Raw genomic sequence first — 19,388 nt, forward strand, 5'->3', positions numbered from 1 at the left:
TCTCCAGTTTCTTTCATCAATGTTTTATACTTATCAGTGTGCAGATCTTTCATGTCCTTGGTTAAATTTATTCCTAAGTATTCTTACCAACCTGAAGTGGGTTCACTCACCTGTCATGCAGCCAGCCAGTCTCTGACACCAGGTGTAGTGGAAGAAAGTAGGAATTTTATTGCGAAGTGCTGAACAAGGAGAATGGGGAGCTAAGGCTGTAATCCCAAACTCCCTGAAAAGCTACAAGCAAGGGTTTTTATTTGGGGTTTAGGTAGGGGATGGGGGACCATGTGGCCTTGGGGGCTGAGGTTTTAAGAGTCCTCTCCGCAGGGCAGCTATCTTATTTCTTTATGAGTCGCATCTGCAAATTCAGGGGAGTTCTATGTGTTGCATGTGGTAGATTTTTAGTCTGTGATGTGTGAAGTTTATGATCAATCATTTTAGCTTAATGCTATAGCATGATGCTTAGTCCAGCTGGCTGGCGGGGGAGGAGTTGTCAGCAAGCTGCTCTCTTATCAGCTGTGCTCCTGTAGTTATCCAAAGCAAGCTCAGAAACTTTGGTTACTTTGTTTCCCATGTTAACCTTGTGGATACAGGCAGGGTTTCACCCTAATCCAGGGAATTTTAATTCCTTTGTCCTTGGTTTCAGTATTTTGTTTTTGATGCTATTGTGAATGAGATTGTTTTCTTTATTTCTGTTTAAGATATTTTGTTAGTATATTGAAACACAACTGATTTCTGTATGTTGATTTTGTATCCTGCAACTTTACTGAATTTGTAGATTAGTTCTAACATTTTTTGGTGGAGTCTTTAGGGTTTTCTATATAGATAAGATCATATCCTCTGCAAACAAAGACAGTTTTACTTCTTCCCCTCTGATTTGGATGCCGTTTCTTTCTTTTTCTTGCCTGATTGCTCTGGCTAGGACTTCCAGTGCTATGGTGAATGAAAGTGGTAAGAATTGGCACCCGTCTTCCTGATCTTAGCAAGAAAGCTTTCAACTTTTCACTGTTGAGTGTGATGTTAGCTGTGGGTTTGTTCTATATGCCCTTTATTATGTTGAGATATGTTCCTTCCTACCCACCTTGTTGAGAGTTTTCCTTATGGGAGGATGTTGTATTTTTTCAAATCTTTTTCTGCATCTATGAGATTATCAGATGACTTTTATCTCTTATCCTATTAATGAGATGTATCACATTTATTGTTTTGTGTATGTCAAAGTCCAACCATCCTTGCATCCCAGGTATAAATCCCACTTGATCATGGTGTATGATTCTTTTAATTTGCTCTTGAATTTGGTTTGCTAATATTTTGTGGAGAATTTTTGCATTTGTATTCATCAGGAATATTGCTTTTTAGTTTTCTTCTAGTGTCCTTATCTGGTTTTGGTATCAGCGTAACACTGTCCTTGTAAAATGAATTTGGGAATGTTCCTTCCTTTTCAGTTTTTTGGAATAGTTTGAAAAGGATTGATGTTTTTCTTTAAGTGTTTGGTAGAATTTACCAGTGAAACCATCTGGTCCTTGGCTTTTCTTTGTCAGGAGGTGTTTGTTTACTGATTCAGTCTTCTTACTCCTTATTGATGTGTTCATATTTTCTATTTCTTTATGATTCAGTCTTGGTAAGTTGTATGTTTCTAGGAATTTATCCCATTTCTTCTATGTTATCCAATGTGTTGGCATAGAAGTGTTCATAGTTGTCTCTAATGGCCCTATGTGTTTCTGTGATATCAGTTGGAATGCCTTTTCTTTCATTTCTGATTTTATTTGAGCTTTCTCACTTTTTTTTAGTTAGTCTAGCTAAAAGTTTGTCAATTTTGTTTAACTTTTCAAAAAACCAGGTCTTAGTTTTGTTGATCTTTTCTATTGTTTTACTAATCTTTATCATTTATTTTTGCTCTGGTCTTTGTTATTGCCTTCCTTCTGCTAACTTTGGCTTTGTTTTTTTCTTCTTTTTCTAGTTCCTTGAGATGTAAAGTTAGGTTGTCTGTCTATTTGAGATCTTTCTTTTTTCTTAAGATTGCTGTTTATTGCTATAAGTTTCCCTCTTAGAACTTTTGCAGCATCTCGTAGGTTTTGGTATGTTATTACATTTTCATTTGTTTCAAGATATTTTTTGATTTCTCCTTTGACCTGCTGGTGTTGTGGAGTGTGTTGTTTAATTTCCACCTCGTGTAAATTTTCTGGTGCTTGTCCTGTCACTGATTTCTAGTTTTATACCATTATGTTCAGAAAAGATACTTGGTATGATTTTAGTCATCTTAAATTTGCTAAGACTTTTTTGTGGTCTATCATATCATCTGTGTTGGAGAATGTTCCATGTGTTCTTGAGAAGAAGATGTATTATGCAGCTGTTTGATGGAATGTTCTGTGTATATCTCTTAGGTCTGTTTGGTCTAAAGTATGGCTCAAATCCACTGTTTCCTTGTTAATTTTCTGTCTGAATGATCTGTCCATTGTTGAAAGCGGGGTATTGAAGTCCCCTACTAATACTGTATTTTTGTTTGTTTCTCCTTTTAGATCTGTTAGTATTTGCTTCATATGGTTAGGTGCTCTGACATTAGGTCCCTATATATTTACAATTGTTTTGTCTGCTTGATGAATTGACCCCTTAGTCATTATGTAATGGCCTTCTTGGTCTCTTGTTACCTGTTTTGGCTTAGTCTACTTGTCAGATATTAGTATAGCCACACCCTCTCTCTTTTGGTTTCCACTTGGATGGAATAGCTTTTCCCGTCCCATCACTTTGAGCCTATGTGTGTCCTTAAAAGTGAGATGAGTCTCTTGTGGGCAGCATATTGTGGGGTCTTTTCTTTCCTCTTTTTTTAAAATCTGTTCAGCTGCTTTGTGCCTTCTCTGGAGAATTCAGTCTATTTATATTTAGAGTAATTTTTGATAGGTAAGGACTTACTAATGCCATCTTATTAATTCTTTTCTGGCTGTTTTGTAGTTACGTTTCTTTCTGTCTTGCTTCCTTCCTTTATGAATTGCTGATTTTCCATAGTGGTATGCTCTAATTTCCTTCTCTTTATCTTTTGTGGACCTACTATTGGATTTTTTTTGTGGTTGGCCTGAGGCTTACATAAAACATCTTATAGATATAACAGTCTATTTTCAGCTGATAACTTCAATCACATACAAAAAACTCCACCCTTTTACTCCCTCCTTTTTATGTTTTTAATGTTACAGTTTACCTATTTTTATATTGTGTGCTCATTAACAACTTTAGTAGCTATAGTTATTTTTAATACTCTGGTTTAAACTTTATAGTTAAGTGATTAACACCACTATATTATCGTATGAGTAGTCTGAATTTGACCATTGTGTTGTATGTTTCCATATGTTTTCATGTTACTATTAGCATCCTTTAATTTCAGCTTGAAAAACTTCTTTAAGCATTTCTTGTAAAGCAGGTCTAGTGGTGATAAATTCCTTCAGCTTTTGTTTGGGAAGGTATTTATTTCTCCTTCATTTCTGAAGGGTAACTTTGCTGGATAGAGTATGCTTGGTTGGCAGTGTTTTTCTTTCAGCACTTTGACCGTATCATCCCACAGTCTCTGGCCTATAAGTTTTGATCTGAGAAATCTGCTCATACTCTAATAGGGGTTCCTTTTTAGGTTATAATCTTCTTTTCTCTTACTCCTTTTAGGATTCTCTCTTTGTCTTTGATTTTTGATAGTTTTATCATAGTTTGTCTTGGAGAAGATCATTTTGGGATCACATTATGGTGTAATCTGTTAGCTTCATGAACTTAGATGTCCAGGTCTTTCCCCAGGTTTGGGAAGTTCTCAGCCTTTATTTCTTTAAATAAGTTTTCTGTTCCTTTCCTTCTCTCTTCTTCTGGAACTTCAATAATTTTCACATTGTTTCTTTTGATCGTGTCCCATAGATCACACAGGCTTTCCTCACTCTGTTTTTATTCTTTATTTTTGTCCCTCTCTAACTGGATAATTACAAAGTTCCTATCTTCTGATTCATAGAGTCTTTCTTCTGTTTGGTCCATTCTGCTGTGATGTTTCCTGTTGCATTGTTCATTTTATTCATTGAATTTCTGTTTGGTTCTTTTTTATTATTCCTATCTCTTTGTTAATTTCTCATTTTGTTCATGTATGGTTTTCCCACTTTTGTTGAATTATCTTTCCATGTTTTCTTGCAGCTCATCAAGTTTCCTTAAAACAGCTATTTTGAATTCTTTACTGGGTAAATCATGGACCTCCATGTCTTTGAGTTTGGTTGTGCTCTTCTGGGGATGTTTTGTTTCCTTGATTTTTAATGTTCTTTATAGTTTTGTGTTGCTGTCTTTGGATTTGTAGTAGTCACTCCAATCTTTACTAACTGCCTTCAGTGGAGAAATATATTTTTCAGTTCTGCTAGAGATTTTGAGGCTTTCTCAGACCTTGTATGGATATACCTGCTCAGTGCTTCTTTCCCTGTCTTGTTGCAGAATTCTTAAGTTTGTATGTCTTTTGATTCTGTCATGTACCAGGCTGGCCGCTGGTAGTCTCTCTTTTGTTTTCCTGAAGATGGCGCTACTGCTTAAGTCTGTGGTTTCTCGCCCTGCTGCAGACCCTGGCCTGCTTTCTACCTGTGCTCCCTGGCTGTCTGTCAAAGTTCACTCTTGCCGTAGCTCTTGGGAATGTGTGCAGGGAGCTAGGTGCAGAGTAGGGGTGTATATAGGTGAGGCAAGTGGGGCACTTGGGGGATCTGTGGGTGATGCTTTCCCTCATAGGCAGGCTTCCTGATGGAGTCCATAACACAGTCAGCAGAGATCACTTCTCTTTAATGCCCTACGAGAATTTTATCTGCTGCTCTCCTGATTTCCTTCCTCCCCCAGTCTTGGAGCTTCCAATTTTGGTACTTTGTATGTGTGAGGGAGAAACTAGTTTCTTTGGCAGCATCTTACACAGCTGCAAAAGCCAGGGCCTCACCTGCTCTCCCTTTCCCCTACAAGAGAATTCATGGGCTGGGAAGATCTCTCTTAGTCCTAAGCTTTGCTGCCTTGGGAGAGGGGTGATGTGGGTAAAGTCAAGCTGTTCCTGTTACCCATTTCAGTGCATCCAAACTCGAATTGTTTTTTGCTGCAGCACAGTGTTGGAACTTCTTTTCTGGAAATGTGGACTTCCACATAGGTCATCTCATCTGTGGGTGATGCCCAACTCATTGTTCTCCAGGGGCTCCTGGACTATGGCTGAGAGGGGCTGTACTAGTTCACAAGCTACTGCAGGATCTACAGCCAGTACTGAGGTCTGTCTGCCTATTACCCAATACACAGGTGGGCGAGACCCCTCCTGGGTCCCTTGGCATATAATGCTGGATCCCACAGAGGTACTTTTGTTCTTGGATGGGTGCTGAATTTTTGTTGTTGAGGGGAGGAGGGATAAAAATGGGAGATACCTTATGCTGGGATGATGCTGATGTCACTCTTATTTCCTTTTTGAAACCTCACCATCCTTGGCTTTTGTGACTTGACCTTTACATGGCTTTATACCAGAATGATGGATATCATAGATTTTTAGAATACCGCTATCTCCTCTACTTTTATTTGCTGTTGATTCTAATCATCATTTTTCCTTGGCCTTTAATTGAAGCCTGTGACACTCTATATAATTTGGTTTGATCTTTCTCTTTTTCTCCATCATTTACTTTCTCATTCTCTTTTCCTTATTTTACTGTTTGGTAGTGTTATAGAGTGGAATTAGAATGAGAAAATCAGATAGCGTAAATTCTAGCCCCGTTGTTTATCTTGGCAAATTATCCATTTAGACGACAATTTCCTTTTTTTATAAACTAAGTATAATTCCTCATTGTGGGGTTGTTTTGAAAGATTAAATGAAATAAAATGCTAACTTCATGAAATGTTCAGCATTTTGTATAAGTTAGTTCTAGAAAAGAAAATGTGGCTTCTTTGATATAAACTCTGCTCTTGGATAAGTCACTTAACCTTTTGAAGCATCAGTTTGCTCAGATGTGACGGGAGAGCAATGAACAAGATCAGGATTTCTGTATCTGTGGAAAATAGGAAAAATTTCCCATTGGCCCTCTGAAATTATATACAGCATTTTTCATTTATGTCATAAATGAATTTTTCTGGTGTGCACATCTGAAATGTTTATTAGATTTTTGAAAAGTTAAAAACTATTGGATTAAACGTTTGCTTAGATCCCTTCTAGATGTTAAGATTATATGAAATATGGTAATAGAGTGATTTCTGGTAGTTTCTATATATATCAAAGGTAATTTAATGTCTTAGAGGTTGCCTTTTAGTAATAGTTCTGTTCTGAATTGATTAAAATGTCCTTATCATAAAGAAACTTAACTAATATTAATTATCAACAATTCGAGTTATATGATCCGTGGAGAATAACTAAAACCAATTGTGGCCAAGCTATTTAAGTTCTTTTTATTTGACTTGGAAAAAGCAGTTAGATTTACACTTGCCTTGTCTTTGCCTGTTTCAAATATGTAATCTACAAATTAAAACAAGCTGTTTTTGTACATTCTGTAATTTTCAAAGTACTTCACAGGTGCTATATCTGCACTAACTCATGATAGATGAGAAAACTTAGAGAAGTCATAATTTGTGTGAGTACCAGCATTAGCACTGGTCTCTGGTGTTCAAGGTATATATTAACAGAACAGAAACAACATATTTCATAATCTAAATAGGAATTGGTGAGGGAAATAGGGTGTTATTTTCCTGTTCTCTGTATCCCTTTTCCTTGTAAAGCAGGGTTAGCTCTATGTTATTTCTCTACATGGATTACAGTCTTTTTGTTTTTGCGTTTTCACAAGATTTCATCATGTTGTGCTAAGTAGATGATCTCAGGAGCTTTCTATGTTGTTTTACTTATTTATTACTCAAATCTAAACTTCTTCAATGTCAGGACTTCCTAGTCTTTTATGTCTATGTGATCATAATAATAGCAAAAGCCCAAAGTAGATCAGTCTTTTATGTTTTTTAACTATTTGTCTGGCTGTTGATTTCCTAAGTATGTTGTAAATGTTTTTCACATTTTGTTTTTTTAATTATCTTAAATAGAAATAATATTAATAAAGTAAGCAGTAGAAAATAAATATATTTGAGGGTCATCTCCCTAAAACATGGCACGTGTTCCTGAACAAAGGGCCAAGTTACTGACATTTCTCTAAAACGTGATCTGTCGTTCCTTTTTTACCTACATTTGTTGATGAATACTACATGTCAGTCACCATGCTGGATTTTGGAGGTAGAGTGGTAAATAAGGCAGCCGCTTTCCCTGATATATCCTAGAGCTCATAGCCCAGTGGGAGATTCAGACAGGAAAACAGGCAATTATAATGTAGTGTAAGAAATGCATAAGCTGGGGACTGTTGAGTGCTTTGGTGTTATGTTAGCACATTGGGGTAAGCTGAAAACTGAGGAGATACACATAGGAAATAACCTAAGGAAGAGAAGAGTGTTGTACGCAGAGGAAATAACGCTGGTAAAGACCCAGACCTATGAAAAAGCACAGCAAATGCAAGGTTCTCAAAGTAATTCACTATGGCTAAGCTTAGAATGCACAGGGTGGGAGAGTGGCAGGGGTTGAGGCTGGAGTGGAAGCCAGAGTCCAATCCTAAAGGACCTCTTAAGCTATGTGAAAGAATCTAGACTTGATCCTGAATCAGTGGGAAGAATTGGAGGGTTTTGTCTTGGAGGTGAGGCGATGAGGTTTCTATTTAGAAGGAGTGCTCTGGCTGTGCTGTGGAGAATGGCTTAGGTGGGGATGCAAGGTTGGAAGAAGGGTAAGAGTCTATTCAAGAGGCTACTGCAGAAAATCACTGTGAGAGGTACTGATAACTCGACATTGGATGTAGCAGTGAGAATGAAGAAAAATAGCTGGATTTTCGAACTAGTTAGGAGCCAGACTAGACAGTCCTTTCCTTGGTAATTGATTGTGTGTGGGGTGAAGGAGAAGGAGACAAGGACGCTGTCTACATTTCTTGGTAAAAGGGGAATTCTGTTTTTCCCTTTTATGGGAAATAGGAGAAGGAAGAGATTTTGGAAGGGAGATAACATGTTCCCTTTTAAGAATATGTGAGATGCCGGTGTGAAATCTGGACTGAGATGTTTGACAGGCAGTAGAATGTGTGGATATGGACCTTCGATCTGGGCTGAAGATAAAATGGATTTGGAAATCATTAGCCTAAATGGGAATTGAATTTGTGGTGGGGGTTAAAAATCACCCAGCCAGGGGCAGGCCAATGGCACAGCGGTTAAGTGCCCAGTTCTGCTTCGGCGGCCCGGGGTTCCCGGTTCAGATCCCAGGTGCGGACATGGCATCTTGCTTGGCACACCATGCTGTGGTAGGCGTCCCACATATAAAGTAGAGGAAGATGGGCACAGATGTTAGCTCAGGGCCAGTTTTCCTCAGCAGAAAGAGGAGGATTGGCAGCAGATGTTAGCTCAGGGCTAATCTTCGTCAAAAAAAAAAAAAAATCACCCAGCCAGAGTATATGCAGTGAGAATAGAAGAACTAATGCAAGCCCTCAGGGATACTAATATTTCAGTGTCCTACAGAAGGCAAGCTTGCAAAAGAGACTAAGACTGCCCTGCCAGAGAGCTAGAGAGAAACCCAGCCGATTTTGGATGTCGAAGGAGAATGTTTCAAGGAGAAGTCAGCAGTGACAAATGGTTACTACTGAGAGGCTAAATAAAAACTTTAAAGAGTCTCTTGGATTTAGTGAGAACAATTTAACTACAGTGTTAGGGTGGAAACTAAAATGTAGTAGGTTAATGAATGAGTGCGCCATGAGGAGTGGAGACAACCAGCACTTCTTATCAAGCAGTTTTGCTGTGAATGGGTGAAGAGTTAAGTGTTTGGTAGCTGGAGGAGAAGAGGTTGAAATGAAGAGAGAAACGAACTCATACACAACCAGGTGGCTGAGAAGGTAAGAGGCAGAATGGGAATCAGAGAACAGTGGGTGGAATTAACCTTACACAGGAATGTGCTAGTCCTTAGGGCTGTGCACAGATACAGTACTGTCTTGTGCCGCATAATGATGTTTTGGTCAATGACACACCACATATACGATGGTGGTTCCATAAGATCAGTACCTTGTAGCCTAGGTGTGTAGTAGGCTGTACCATCTAGGTTTGCATAAGTACACCCTGATGTTCGCACACTGACAAAATCGCCTAATGACACATTTCTCAGAACATATCACTGTCGTTAAGTAACACATGACTGTATTGGTTTTCTTTCACATACATGATAGGATTGCACTTTCCATCTCTTGTGAACTCAGGCGTGGCCACATAACTTAGTTTGGCCAGTGAAATGTAAGCAGATGTGTCATGTGTCAGTTGTAGGCAGGAGCTCAAAGTGTCATTGCGTGCTTCACCATATTCTCTTGTTCCTGTCATGGTGACTGAATGTTTGACATAGTGGATGCTCTATCAGACTGGGTCCGTCAGTGACTAGGATGAGCACAGTTTTGTCAGCCCTTAATATGGAGAAATATATGTTAATTTTTTTAACTGCTGAGATTTGGAGCTGTTAGAGCACTGCAGTCGAACGTATGTGGATTGTTACAAGGAGCATTGCTCTCTCTTAGGTGTCGATGGGAGCAGTGGATAAAAGAAGGGGGTGCAGATAAATTTGTTTATTTGTTGGTCGAGGCTTGTATTTTCTCTATGAAGCGGAAGGTAAGCTGGAAGAACAGAAGGAGGAATACACTGGTGGGACTGGCAGGTTTAGGGCAGTATGCAACCTGAAATAGCTAGAATAGGTAATAGGTAGTTTATCTAGAATTACTCATTTTAAATAGCTAGAATAGGTCATTTTACTCAGAAAACAAGGAGACATTGTTAAATCACGGGAGGGGCCATTTAAGTTTGGAAATCATATGTCTAATGTAATCCTTATTTGAGTTTTCTTTTTCCCTCTAGTTGAGCTCAGAAGGAGACCAGTAGGGGCAGGCCGTGTGGATAGCTGGATTGATTCACGGTTGTTTCAGGTGGGTGAGATAGAAAGACCGGAGAGGAGAGTGGAAGGTACGCTGTGGAGTGAATGACATGGAAAATAAAGACCGTTAGCTGCTGATAGGGGAAGGAAGAAAGGTCCCAGTGAGACTGGAGGATAGGTAAGTTGTGGAGGGAACAAGAGTGAGAGAATTGGGTGAATGGGTTTTTGTCCTGTGTAGCTTAGATCAATTTATCTGTTCTGACATGTAACAGTACCGGATGCGACTCTGGTGGTGGGTAGCTGAAGTGGAGTAGAGGTTTGTTATTGGAAATGATGCAGATTAGGAAAGGCTAGGGTGGAAGATGTGTTGTGTGAGCTTTATTCAGTACTCAGTGATGGGAGGATGAGGATTACTGACTAAGCAAGGAAGAGAATGTTATGTTTTGAAGGCATGATTCCTAAAGGAGCAGTTTGTATGTGAGGATACAGAGCTAAGAGCGTACTGACTCTACCCTTGTTACTGAGTCAAAGTTAAGGAGAAGAATGAATAGTTTCCATTTTAGTACCTCTAGGGGTTCTAGCAAAGAGATTAAGAAAACATCCATTACAGATATAGAAGATGTAAGGAATTAGTTGTGACTTTGAAAATTTTACATAAGCTTTTTTCTTGATTAGGTGACAATATTGCAGTCTTAAAATGAGAAATTGTTAGGCAGTTAACGGTAACCTTCATTTCTCCCATATCTTACTTCCAAGGTCTCAAAACCAATTTCCTGATGTTACGACATTTTTATGAATCAGATAAACTTTTTCATATTTGCAGTATTTCATAGATGTATGCAATTGCTTCTGTTTAAATGATCTTGTATAAATTTGGCTACGTTTGATCTTTTACAAATTGCAGCCTTTTATTCAGCAGTATCAATTCTAACTTATAGACTGTTTCAGTGTGGATTATTTTATTAGATATAAGCCCATATGAATTAATAATAATTCATAGTTCTCTGATTAAAAAATATCAGTAATGTATGGTTTCTGAATATAAATGATCAAAACCATTAACAAATAGAGGTGAGAGTCAATTTTTAAGTAAGCTTTCATACTTGAGAAAGAAATGGAAAAACAGCAGCCATAACAATTAGGCAGGAGTCTCTGGCTTCAGAGATTTTGGCGATAAAAACTCTTTTCAGTATTCTCTTAAACCAGGCGTGTCATTACAGAATTTCCCTGTGAGGTTAAGTACTGCAGTGATTACCAGCTACTGTTGTCTTACAGTTTTCTTCCGAGATGTTATCATTTGTAGATTGTATATAAAATGTCCTGTTCTAAAATAATCTTATCTCTTAGAAAGTGTCATGTAGCTAAAAATAGGACTGCTTTGTAATTTATATTTCCATCACTCTTATCTCCTCCTCTTAAGATGAATAATCCACTATGAACATTAAGAAATAGGATATAAATAAAAGGTGATTTGTGAGTATATTAGTTTCCTATTGATGCATAACAAATTACTGCAAATTTAGCGACTTAAGATAACACCCATTTTTTATCTTATGGTTTCCACAGGTCAGAAGTCTGGGTATGGCATAGCTAGGTTCTCTGTTCAGGGTCTCACAAGGCTGAAATTAAGGTATGGGTGGGCTCCATTCGCATCTGGATCCCTGGGTCCTCTTCTCGGCTCATTCAGTTTCTTGGTAGAATTCAGTTCCTGGCAGTTGTAGGACTGAGTTCCTTGTTTTCTTGCTGGCTATTCTCTCAGCTCTTTGAGGCCACCCTCAAGTCCTAGCCATGTGGCCTCCTCCATAGGCAGTTTTACCAATGGGTGTTTGCTTTCTTCCAGGCCAGTAGGATGCCTCTCTGACACTTCACCTTCTTTGACAAAACTCACCTGATTAGGTCAGGTCCACCCAGTGTAATCTCTCTTTTGAGTAACTGCTTAGGGACTTTGTGTCTGTAAATCTTTGCCATGTAAGGTAGCATAACTATGGGGGTGCTGTTCAATCACATTTAGAAGTCTTGTCTATACTTCTGGGGAGGGAATTAAATAAGAGTATGGGTCTTCGGGGATTATTTTATTATTCCGCCTACTAAAGTCGACGAGCTTGCACTTTTAGAGTTTTATATGGTGGCTTATAAAATCAACATAAACAGGTATGGTAGTCAATGTATAGGACAACATTATTTAATATAAGACATTTAGCAATGGCTATAAAATTAAAGTGATAATAACGTGTATCAGTCAGGGTTCGGGCAGAGAAGCAGGACCACAAGAAGATGAACATACATGTATGTATGTATGTGTGTATGTATCTGGATTCGTTCCAGGGGTTTGACCTCGTGCCGCGGTGGGAGCCGGTTAAGGAGACTGTTTCCGTGTTTGCTGCTGGAGCTTGGAGACCAGGGGCAGTTGGGAAGGGAGGATGGCTGTAAGGTGGGAAGAACAAGAACAAGCTGAGACCTATGAGGATGGGGGAAGCTGTCCTCAGAGTGATTTTAGAGCTTATATTTTGGAAATTGCATAGTACTAAGAAAATAGTTATTCACAAAAATAAGTAGTTGGAAATGATAAGAATTATTTTAAACACCTCACTCATCTTGCAGGCTCAGGATACCAATTAAACTTATAAAGAAGTTTGGAAGAGTAATAGACATTTTCTTTTTCACAAGTGAAACTGACAATTAAAATTAAAAGGAAATGTTCAGTTTGTCTAATACTTAATTATTTAGAGGAATATATTTTAAAAATAAATTTTCTTACATTCAGAGTTTTATAGAAATGTTTAGCTCTCCCTGCCCCATTATAGGATAAACCACTGTTCTTCTATCAGATATTTATTTGCATTTTCAAAATAGAAAAATTATTTTGAATATTAAATTTAGATATTTTTCATTTTTATGGCTGATACTTTATGAACCCTGCATTTCTAAATTAAGCTTATTAATATTATGGAGAATATTAGGAAGATAGCTAAGTTGGGACAACCATATTTTTGAGTTAACATTTCTCTATCAGCTAAAATAAAACAAAATAAAAAAGTGAGTTCTTCTCTCATTTGAAATATTCAAACAAGCACCTTACTTTCATTCAGCTACTGACAGACTGGTATTATAAAAAAGTAAATTATGGAATCCATTGTCTCCATTCTTATTACCCAGTCTGAATAGTGTAGAATTTAAAGATAATGCCTTAATAAAATTCACAATTTATATGGTATTATTCTATACTGTGTTGAAAGATACGTACATTTTTTTAATAGCCACTTTTGTTTGTGCATTTACAGTGACAGCTTGAACATATTTGTCAACAGCTTTTAAAGAGCTGCTTTTCATGTTGCTTTCCTGCTGTGGCTTTCATATTTTTATCAGATTTTATTGTATATTTTTCTAAATTCTTTGCTGTGCCACAGCTGTTTACCATATTAGAATTTTCTTTTTCGTAGACACAAGCTAGACTGCGTTTCCCAGCCACCTCTACATTTATTTAGGGCCACGTCACAAAATTCTGGACAATAGTATGTGAGTGGAAGTGATTTGTGTCATCTCTAGCCTGGCCCATAAAGATCTCCCCTGGGCTTGTGCTGGATTGTTTGGAGGGCTCGTCTGCATTGTATCACAAGCTTGCCCATGGGGGTCTTTGTTAGTGTGCCCCTGAGATTTAGAAGGTAGAGGAGAAGAGAAGCCACTGTTCTTCAGAAATGGTTGAGGCAGATTCTTGGGCAGATAGAAGGTTTGAATCATCCTTCAGGAAAGTCCAGGAGAACCACTGTGTTAATTTCTTATTGTTGCTGTAACAAATGATCACAAATTTACTGGCTTAAAACAACGTAAGTTTATTATCTTATAATTCTGGATATCAGAAGTCCAAAATTTGTCTCACTGGTGTCACTAAAGTCAAGATGTCTACAAGGCTGGTTCCTTCTGGAAGCTCTGAAGGGAAAATCCATCTGCTTGTCTTTTTCAACTTCCAGAGGTTGCCTGCATTCTTCATGATTCCTTACTTGCGTGACTCCAACCTCTTGCTTCCATCCTCACATCTGATTCTGATCCTCTTGACTGCCTCTTATAAAGACCCGTCTGGTTATATTGGGCCCACTTGGCTAACATAGGATAATCTCCCCATTTTAAGATCCTTAATCACATCTGCCATGTAAGGTAACATGTACCAAGTTTCTGGGAATTAGTACATGGGCGTCTTTTGGGTGGTGGGGGTGGGACATTTTTTACCCTACCACAGCTGCCCACTTAGCTGTTGCAGACCAAGGTAGTTGCTGGAAGCCTTTAAGAAGTCTAAGAGTCCCAGGTGAGCTCTTGAGAATCACCTGTTTGGTGTTGCACACCAAGATTGTCTGTAGCTGCTTTCCTTACCTTAGTTTTTCCTGTACTTCCCAACCGTCTTCTAAGCTTCTTCTCATTATCTAATTAAATACCTAAATTAAATACTCTAATTCAATACCTTCATATTGGGAATACATGGAATGATTTCTCCTTTTTCCTGGCTGGTAGAAAGCTCTTTTGGCCATGTAAAGAGTGACCAGGAAAGCCATGTGCTGCAGATGGCGGAGCAGCTATCAGCCCAAGTGTCGGTGACTGCTTGTGACTCCCTGCTGTTCCGGATTCTGCTCAGGACTGTTCCATGGACACAAGTTGCTAGAAGTTTGGGCTCTATTTGATACTATAGTAGTACAGTCTAGGTTACTCTTACTAACAGAAATGTTCGTTGAAAACTAAATGCTAAAACAAATCTCATCTCGTTCTGTGTATTTAAACACACCTGATTTGGGTAGTACATTTTCCTTGTATTTACATCTATGAGTATATTGTACAAACAGACTCATAACATTTGTGTCCATCATTTGTTAAAAAGTCGCAGTCTCAGCCTCTGAACTAGCTCATTGGTGTGCATTCTCAGTTTGTTCTCAGTCTGGACTACATTATCAGATGATGGCACTGTTTGCATATTGAGGATAATGTGCTCCTATAATACACTTTTTGCAGTGTCTAGACTAAAGCATAGAATTCAGTAGCTGTTCGTTAATAGGACACCCCTCTGTCATGTGGGCTGCAGCCGTCTGATTGCTAGGATATTTTCATCATCAAATATAAAATGGTTCTGGAGCCCAGAAGCAAATCTTAGCGGCTAGTGTTTTGAGGAACACAGCTTTAAAACCATAGTATCATTTCATTTATTCTTAATAGGATTTTTTTTTTTTTTGAGGAAGATTAGCCCTGAGCTAACATCTGCTGCCAATCCTCCTCTTTTTGCTGAGGAAGACTGGCCCTGAGCTAACATCCATGCCCATCTTCCTCTACTTTATATGTGGGACGCCTGCCACAGCATGGCTTGACAAGCTGTGCATCCGGTCCGTACCTGGGGTCTGAACCGGCGAACCCTGGGCCTCCGAAGGGGAACGTGTGAACTTAACTGCTGCACCACCGGGCCAGCCTCAGGATTATTTTTAACAGTTGGTATTTTTATCATTTTAAGATGAGAGAACCAAAGTTCAAAGATTTTTGTCCCACAGTGACACAGCTGGTAAGGGAAGGAGCTGAGCCTCAAACAGCAGCAGTCTTCTAACTCTAAGTTCACTACTGTTTCCATCAGGTATGCCTCAGAGTAGACAACATACTTGTTTACTTTGCCTCACAGGAGACACGTATTCCTAAAAGTTGTTACATGCATGTATTTTGTTTTAATGTGTATTGTGGTCTCTATTAGTCTTCACTTAGCACTGGCTACCGGGAGGGGCTTTTATTGAATGTGCTCTTGGCTAAGACAGTGGGGTGCCCAGTTGGGAATCTGTAAAAAAGGTTCTAGTCATTGCTCTTCTTTTAACTGTCATCTTGGTTAAGCCACTCTGTCTTTCTGGGTCGTAAGACTTTTGTCAGTTAAAAAAAATCGGAGTTGAGCTAGATCAAAGATGGCTTTCAACTCTCCCATCTTATCATTCCCTTTCATGAAAGAACTGAAAAGTCCTCCAGGGCACTAAGGGAAGCTTTATTTTCAAAAGAAAATATTAACTTGAAAAATTAATATTTTAATTTAATATTAAGTAATATTTTTTCAATTAAAATATTTTCCAACTTATTGTTTCTTTCGTTACCCACCATTGATCATTGTCACTCTCCAGGCACATCTTTTAATTCTTCTGTCAAATATTAGCATAATGTCCTTTAAGGGCTGGCCCAGTGATATAGTGGTTGGGTTCACGTGCTCCGCTTGGGCGGCCCAGGGTTCACAGGTTCAGATCCTGGGTGCAGACCTATACGCTGCTCAGCACGCCATGCTGTAGAGGTGTCCCACGTACAAAATAGAGGAAAATTGGCACAGATGTTAGCTCAGGGACAATCATCCTCACCAAAAAAAATAATACTACTAATATAAAGTCCTTTATATTATTCATCTTCAAGCCTCCCATAGAACTTAGTCAGTATCTTGCCCAAATTAGGTGCTTTCTTAAGTATTTGTTTAATACTTAAAATAGTAGCAAACATTTCTTAAGTACACAAGGTCCCCCTCAGCTGAAATTAAATAGTATTTGGAAAGAGGCTAGGTTGTGAATCTAGTTAAAATGATGAACAGTCTTTCATAGAAGTGAAAACAAACTTTGGAATTATTTATATAAAATTAAATCAAAATATGAAAACTCATTCAGTTGATCATATGCTTAAAATTTAACTTTTAATTGCAAGTAGTCATGATTTGTTTTAATGAACGAAATGAGTAAGTGCTGATATTTTTTGGTGTGATTTTTCTAAGTAAATTTACATAGTGGCGTGATGGGACATTTTCAGTTAATGCTTGACTTTTGGAGCATGATTCTGGAGGTCATTTTCACAAAAATATTTCAGGTTTACTAATTTTCTCAGGGGCATGTCACAATTCTTTGATATTCATATCCTTCTTTTTTGAAGTACCTAATGTCATCGTCTTTGTTGGTTTTCTCTTGTTATATGTTAATTGTTTTAATTCTGACAGACCCTCATTTGTCAGTGTGAGTTTTGCATATAATTTAGGTAGTTCTCCTGCATCATTTTTAAAAAATCAATGTGATGAAATCCTTTGCCATTTTTAAGTGCAGTTAAGTGTGAGAATGACCAAGAAATAGTGTGACGTGGTGTGTTGGGATAGATGCTAGTGTTAAATGAGAGTGGATGTCTGCATAGGGACTACTTTTATCAGTGGTTGGTTCAGTAGTGAATGTAGCGGAAATAGCTTTTGCCTTTCTATGCAACTTTGTATTTTTTGTGTGCGTATGTTGAATACTTGGATGAGGAGGATCTCCTGTGGCCAATGCAGGACTGAGAACTGCTGTGAAGTTGCTGAGATAAATGGCTTGTTTGGGTTGCCTGTAAGGAAGGACTCGTTAAATAAAGTGTGATACCTATTATTTTTGTCCTCTGTATGCCTCCCCTCCTTCATCTTAACAACTCCTTCCTTATGACCACATAGTTAAGTGTATTACCAGGCTAGGCTGGTTATCCTACTCATCCCACTTGTCATATTTGGCACAGGGCTGGGCGCGTGATTTAGAGCCGTTCACTGGGATTTTTCTCAATGGAACTGGCAGCTAGGTAGGTTACCTTGCTAATTGGCACATGAAATTGGAAGGATGTGATTTTAGGTTGCCTGTCACTTCTGGCGTGCAAAACTGTAATGTACAGAATTAAGCAGATAAACAAAGGAGATTTTTCACTGATTCAATAAATATTTGAGCAGCAACTCTATGCCAGTCTTTGTTCTAGATGCCACCAATACAGAAATAAACAAAACGTAAAAATTGTTGCTGTCCTGGAGCTTCTATGGCTAGAGGGAGTACTGAAACTACCAGTCAAGTTCTTGGATCTACTCATCCCTGAAAACAGATTTATCTCCATCCTTCCTGTTATATGTACTTATACGGTCCCTTTTTGGTCAACCTAGATTGAATTAGGCTTATGCCATTTTTTTTTTCAGGGAAGAGTTTGCCCTGAGCTAACATCTGTTGCCAATCTTCCTCTTTTATTTTTTCCTGCCCAGACCCAGTGCATGGTTGTATATCCTGGTTGTAAGTCCTTCTAGTTCACCTCTGTGAGCTGCTGCTGCAGCTTGGCAACTGACAGATGTGGCACGGTTCTGCCATGATGGATCTGCCTGATGGTTAACCTCTGGACCATCAGGGCTGGCTCGGGCTTATGTCATTTTTAATTAAAGGCATTTTGAAAGCCATTTATAATTTCTTTCAGCTTTCAGCTTTATTAAGAGGATAATATAGATTTAAAAATATATAAATAAATTCAAATTGGCGAATTTAAGTAAAACTTTGTCATATATTTTTAATTTTTTTTCAATTTTTGGTAATTGGAGATTACCTTGTCCTTTATTTTTTTCTCATATTTCATTCCAGGCCTTAACCTCATGGTTTTCTGGTAAAGCCCTTTGATTGACTACTTTCTTTAGTCATTCAGGAAGAGGTTACTATTGTTTACTAAATATTTCCAAGTAGAACTGCTTTAGACTTGATAGTTTTTTGGTAAATTATTTTTGAAGCATATTGTATGATTATGTATTGAATGAACAGACTTTGAGAAGTCATTATAAAAATTCAATTCCCTTTATTACTATTATATATGATTAAGAATATGTGAAACAGAGGATGGCCTGTGGCATAGTGTTTGAGCTCACTTGCTCTGCTTCAGTGCCCTGGGGTTTGTGAGTTCGGATACCTCCTGTGCACCTACACACCACTCATCAAGCCGTGCTGTGGCGGTGACCCACATACAAAATAGAGGAAGATTGGCCACAGATGTTAGCTCAGGGATAATCTTCCTCAAGCAATAAGAGGAAGATTGGCAACAGATGTTAGCTCAGGGCTAATCTTCCTCACCAAAAAAGAAAAAAAAACCCAACAAAAGTTTATTTGTACTCTTACAATTAATGTGTTGAAATACTTTTGTCCTAGAGGCTTCTGAATTTGGTATAACAAGTACTATAAGATAGATAAGCAACTTAATTCTTTTAGTCACTCATTTGTCATAGTGTTCTACCTTCATTTGCATATAATTTTTTTGCTACCTGCTGGAAAACATGGGCAATTTATTTTCGTACAAAATATATACTCCTTAAGTTTAGACTAATTGGGGTGAGAATCAGAGGAGATTTCACCATATGAATTTGAGATACCAAATTGTAGCATAATGATAATGAAACTACATTATACATACACATGAAGTTTATTTAACCCACCTCAGAATACGTGTGTAATATATCCTGACATTGAGACCAGGGCCAAAATAATAGCTTATGGCCAGAGGGGCCAGATGTTTAGAAGTAGGGTGACCATGTAACTTATTGTCCAAATCAGGACACTTGGGAGTGAAAAAAGGTGCAGTTAAGAATTTTGGTGAGATAACAGGAGTGAACTGGGCTGACCCTGGGCTGGCTGGGAGATATGGCCCCCTTCATTAGAAGTAGGAGAGAAAGGTTTTAAAATGG

The 19,388-nt window shown here is 38.2% G+C and overlaps 1 protein-coding gene across 6 annotated transcripts in view; it reads left to right on the top strand.

Moving 5' to 3' along the window:
* TUSC3 (tumor suppressor candidate 3) overlaps positions 1-19,388 on the top strand; it is a 223,779-nt gene that overhangs the window by 11,349 nt on the left and 193,042 nt on the right. For 3 of the 6 annotated variants that reach the window (XR_011534290.1, XM_070598602.1, XM_070598603.1), the window contains exon 2: positions 9,901-9,968. The exons of the other annotated variants lie outside the window; for them this stretch is intronic. The gene's annotated coding sequence lies outside the window, so the exon portion shown is untranslated. The remainder of the gene's footprint in view (positions 1-9,900; positions 9,969-19,388) is intronic. 6 annotated transcript variants of the gene reach the window in all.

The sequence above is a fragment of the Equus przewalskii genome, chromosome 28 (assembly GCF_037783145.1).
Source record: "Equus przewalskii isolate Varuska chromosome 28, EquPr2, whole genome shotgun sequence".
In the NCBI taxonomy this organism is placed as follows: domain Eukaryota; kingdom Metazoa; phylum Chordata; class Mammalia; order Perissodactyla; family Equidae; genus Equus; species Equus przewalskii.